This window comes from Neoarius graeffei, chromosome 8, assembly GCF_027579695.1.
Source record: "Neoarius graeffei isolate fNeoGra1 chromosome 8, fNeoGra1.pri, whole genome shotgun sequence".
NCBI classification, from domain to species: domain Eukaryota; kingdom Metazoa; phylum Chordata; class Actinopteri; order Siluriformes; family Ariidae; genus Neoarius; species Neoarius graeffei.
The window spans coordinates 31,058,992-31,064,994 of NC_083576.1; positions in this window are offsets into that span (position 1 = coordinate 31,058,992).

A 6,003-nucleotide genomic window follows, 5' to 3' on the forward strand; every position below is an offset into this window, starting at 1 on the left:
ACTTCCAGTCTCCTCTTCTTCTTCACGTTCAGAGATGGATTTATGGCTCTTTGATGGGATCCGCATCTTTGTGATCCGTTCTTTGAAAAGTGCCGTTCAAAAGACTGGCTCATTTGGCTCTTTTTTAAAAATATTTATTCAGTTTTAAGAAGACAGCGTCTAAAGAAGCCAAATCCCTCTGCTTAGACAGTGACATCAATATTTCTGGACATACCTTTTATATAAAGCAACCTAGACTTACATTATTGTAACCCCTAAACGCTCATAAATAACCATTAAAAAACAATGAGGACTTCAATGAATGTCCATGCAGAACGGCTTTTCTGTAAAAAAAAAAAAAGAACCCACTCAAGAACATAGTTATCAAGAACGCAAGAATATTTTATAGAAAAACACTTGTTTTACAAAAATATTTAAGTCTGAGATATAAAATAGATACAACTAGACAAACAGATAAATAAATAAAATACACAAAAATAGAACAAACAAAATGACGATAGAATAAATTAAATGAACGTCCATGCAAAGTAGTTTTCCCACAATATTGTCATTAATATCACACAACAACATTATAAACTATCTGAAACACAGTACAGAAAAAGAACGACAGAAAGAACGGCTCCCACAGCTCGAGACTCGGTTCTCATTGTTCATGCCTAGGAGCCGTTCAAAAGAATCGGTTCGTTCGCGAACGTCACAACACTATTCACGTTGCAGTTCCGGATACAAGAATCTAGAAGTATGGAAGTACAGTGTGAGCAGTCAGATCGCATCCGAGCATCGGATCGTATAGTGTGAGAACAGGAATCGTAAGCTGCGTGCTGTTTACCCCTGCGATTCACTCGTACAGTGTGAGCAGCAGCTAAATGCCACGATTGAAAAAATCGCACAGTGTCTGCCCAGCCTTAATGTTTCCTCCAAAACTCATGAACATCAGATGAACGTTGTGGCATCCAAAGCTATAAATTTGAATCCAAAATGTTAGGGGGTGCTATGATGTTTTCTAGCCTCACCCAAGGCAAATAACCTAATAATAACTAGACAGGGACACTCTAACGAGTGCAAACCCCGCCTTTTCCCTATTAAAATACATTGGGCGAAAATTTCGAAGTTCTGCCATGACCTTGACCTTTGACCTTTGACCTCCAAAATTTAATGGTTTCCTTCCTGGGTGATTGGCAACACATGTACAAAATTTGGTCCAAATCGATCCATTGGTTCTTGAGATATCTTGCAGACACACAGACAGACAGACAGACAGACAGACAGACAGATACACACACACACAGACTGACGCAGGTGAAAATAATAACCCCTCCGACTACTGTCGGCAGGGTTAATAAACTTTTGCCCTATTTTCATGAGTGCACGAAATTTCCTGTGTTTTCCAATATTTCCAAGGTGTCAAATCTGTAATTATAGAAAAATAATAATAAGAAAAAATATAGCCACTAGTAGTGATAAAGGGCCCTCGCACGTGAGGCCAAGCATCTATACCTGAGTACCAGTGGCCAGGACAGATGTGTGTACCAAATTTCATGAGTGAGAGTTTTTCGGCAATGGAATCATTACTGTCCAGGTCCAAATGGTGGCGCTACATGAAAGGCTCATTTTGGGCATGGTGATATCATCAGAACCCTGATGTCTTATAACCTGTGAAGTTTTAGCCCCGTCAGGTAATGCATGGTGAATTTATGACACACTTCCTGTTTGCATGATGAAAAATACAAATTTATTGGTTCACCATTTCAACATCATTCAAGATATCACAAATCCTGTTACAAGTCAATTGGCTAAAACAATGTGCATTTCAGTTTTGTTCATCTCAGGGCACCCTTACACACCTACCAATTTTGGCACTGATAGTTAGAAAGAAAGAAAGCACAACTTTATTCATCACACACTTGTGAAATTTCCTCTCTGCATTTAACCCATCTGAAGCAGTGAACACACACATGCACACACATGTGAGCAATGAGCACACACACATACCCAGAGCAGTGGGCAGTCATGCTAACAGTGCCCAGGGAGCAGTTGGGAGTTAGGTGCCTCGCTCAAGGGCACCTCAGCCCTCAGCCCAAGGCCATCCCATATTAACCTAACTGCATGTCTTTTGGAGTGCGGGGGAAACTGGAGCACCTGGAGGAAACCCACGCAGATACGGGGAGAACATGCAAACTCCACACAGAAAGGCCCCCGCCAGCCGCTGGGTTCGAACTCAGAACCTTCTTGCTGTGAGGCGACTGTGCTAACCACTTACACCACCATGCCGCCCAAGTTGAAAACTATATGCAGGGCAGGAGTCTCAATGACATAATGTGGGTGCTATGGAATCCCTCAGACACACCTGGGGTCAAGGTCCTATCGCTGAGTAGTGGTGTGCATGACTGACATGTCTACCAAATTTCATGTGTTTTCGAAATCTATATTTTTGAACTAGGTGGCGCTGTGAAGTTATTGAAGCCCATCTAGATTGATTTACCATATCAACTCAAATTATATCAGAGGACAAATAATTGTGCAAAGGCTCATGAGATTTTAGCCATTGCAAGTCCCTCAAAACAGCACAGGAAAATTTCAAAATCCCACATTCCAACCAGCATGGCTAACTTCCTGTTGGGTGGGGTCAAATGTAACTGAGTGAACTTTGTCCTAGATCACATGAATATCGATCAAGCCAAATCTTGTGACAATCCGAGCAACCTCATCTCAACAATACCTTGTTCTGTCCATGTCCGCATGGTGGTGCTATACAATAGGGTGTCTTTGGGCTTGTGGATATCTTCAGAACCATGATATCCTATAAACTGTGAAGTTTGAGCTGCATCAGGAAATGCATGGTGAATTTATGATTCACTTCCTGTTTGCGTGGCGTAATGTATAAATTTATTGGTTCGCCATTTCAACATCTTGGGACATATCACAAATTCCTTCACAATTTAACATCAGCAACATCTTGACATGACGTCTACCAAATATGGCATGGGTCCAACAAACCACCTAGGAGTTGTTCGGTAAAATGTAACACATGTTAAAATGCACAAAACCAAAAATATCTCACTTCCTGTTGAGTATGGCTGATGCAATGTATAGGCAATTTTGTTTGATTCAGGGTGCCCCACAAAGGTACCAAATTTGACACAGATCGGTGAAACTATATACAAGGCAGGACTTTCAGTGATATATGGGGGTGCTGTGGAGTCCTCTGGACACACCTGGGGTCAAGTCCCTATGAATGAGTTGCGTTGCCCATGACCGACATGTGTGCCAAATTTAATAAGTTTTGGAATATGTATAGGGTGTCAAATCTGTATTTTTGAACTAGGTGTTGCTATGGAGTTAATGAAGCTCACCTATAGGAATTTACCATATCACCTCAAATTATTTCATAGGACAAATGTATGTGCAAAGTTTCATGAGTTTTTAGCTGAAAACAATAGGGCATTGCACCCGGGGCCAAGCCTCTATTCCTGAGTAGCAGTGGCCAGGACTGATGTGTGTACCAAATTTCATGAGTCAGAGTTTTTCGGCAATGGAATCAATACCGTGCAGGTCCAAATGGTGGCGATACACAAGAGGTTCACTTTGGGCATGGGGATATCATCAGAACCCTGATGTCTTAGAACCTGTGCGGTTTTAGCTCTATCAAGTCAAGTCAAATCAAGTTTATTTGTATACCACTTTTAACAATAAACATTGTCGCAAAGCAGCTTTACACAATTTGAACGACTTAAAACATGAGCTAATTTTATCCCTAATCTATCCCCAGTGAGCAAGCCTGTGGCGATGGTGGCAAGGAAAAACTCCCTCAGACGACATGAGGAAGAAACCTCGAGAGGAACCAGACTCAAAAGGGAACCCATCCTCATTTGGGCAACAACAGACAGCATGACTATAATATTAACAGGTTTAACAAGAAGTCAGTTTTGTTGATATTATAAACTCTTCACTGATGGAAACTTGAGTGCAAAACTGTTCATGACAACTGTAGTCCTCAGCCATAGAAGCATTACTGTAAGAGTCCAGAGTGTCCTCCAAGTGTGACTTTCAACTGGCCTCATGGGGCCGTCCTCCACAGGAGCGATGTGATGAGACTCCAACCAGACACAGGGCACTAGGATGGATCAGGCAGGTCCAAGGAGCAGAAGAGGTCAGCATCTCGATCCCAGGACCAACATGTAACTCAGAGGGACAGATTTGGGGGGGAAGGAGGGGAGAGAGAGGGAGAGAAAACACAGAGGGAGAGAAAACACAGGCAATGCATGCTGAATTTATGACACACTTCCTGTTTGCATGGCGAAAGGTATAAATTTATTGTTTCGCCAATTCAACATTATGCAAGATATCACAAATCCTGTCACAAGTCAAATGACAAACAATGTACATTTCAATTTTGTTCTTCGTGGGGCACCCCACACACCTACCAATTTTGACATGGATAGGTGAAACTGTATACAAGGCAGAAGTCTCAATGACGTGGGGGCGCTATGGAGTCCCCTGGACACACACAGGGTCATGAGTCAAAGTTTTTAGGGAATATGGTCATTACTATCCAAATGGTGGCACTATACCAGAAGGTCACTTTGGGCATGTGGATATCAGAACCATTATATCCTATAACCTGTGAAGTTTTAGCCATATTAGGCAATGTATGTTGAATTTATGACACTCTTCCTGTTTGTGTGGCATAACGTATACATTTATTGGTTCGCCATTTCAACATCTTGCATGATATCGCAAATCCCTTCACAATTTAAAATCAGCAACATCTTGACATTGCTGATATCAAATATGGCATGAATCCAACAAACAGCTTAGGAAGAGTACATCAAAATATATCATGTGTTTTGGGAATGGAGCCATTAATGCCCATGTCCAAATGGTGGTGCTATACCAGAGGGTGTCTTTGGGCATGTGGATATCTTCAGAACCATGATATCCTATAACCTGTGAAGTTTGAGCCATATCAGGCAATGCATGGTGAATTTATGACTCACTTCCTGTTTGCATGGCGTAACGTAGAAATTTATTGGCTTGCCATTTCAACATCTTGCGACATGTCTTAAATTCCTTCGCTATTTAACATCAGCAACATCTTGACATGATGTCTACCACATACTGCATGAATCCAATAAACCCCTATCGCCCCATCACTGAGTTGCAGTGCGCATGACTGACGAGTCTACCAAATTTCATGAATTTCTGAATATTTCCAAGGTGTCAAATACAACCCCAATTCCAAAAAAGTTGGGACAGTCTCATCTCATCTCATTATCTCTAGCCGCTTTATCCTGTTCTACAGGGTCGCAGGCAAGCTGGAGCCCATCCCAGCTGACTACGGGCGAAAGGCTGGGTACACCCTGGACAAGTCGCCAGGTCATGACAGTGCTGGGACAAAGTACAAATTGTAAATAAAAACAGAATACAATAATTTACAAATCTCAAAAACTGATATTGTATTCACAATAGAACATAGACAACATATCAAATGTCGAAAGTGAGACATTTTGAAATTTCATGCCAAATATTGGCTCATTTGAAATTTCATGACAGCAACACATCTCAAAAAAGTTGGGACAGGGGAAATAAGAGGCTGGAAAAGTTAAAGGTACAAAAAAGGAACAGCTGGAGGACCAAATTGCAACTCGTTAGGTCAATTGGCAATAGGTCATGAACATGACTGGGTATAAAAAGAGCATCTTGGAGTGGCAGCGGCTCTCAGAAGTAAAGATGGGAAGAGGATCACCAATCCCCCTAATTCTGCGCCGATAAATAGTGGAGCAATATCAGAAAGGAGTTCGACAGTGTAAAATTGCAAAGAGTTTGAACATATCGTCATCTACAGTGCATAATATCATCAAAAGATTCAGAGAATCTGGAAGAATCTCTGTGCGTAAGGGTCAAGGTCGGAAAACTGTACTGGGTGCCCGTGATCTTCGGGCCCTTAGACGGCACTGCATCACATACAGGCATGCTTCTGTACTGGAAATTGCAAAATGGGCT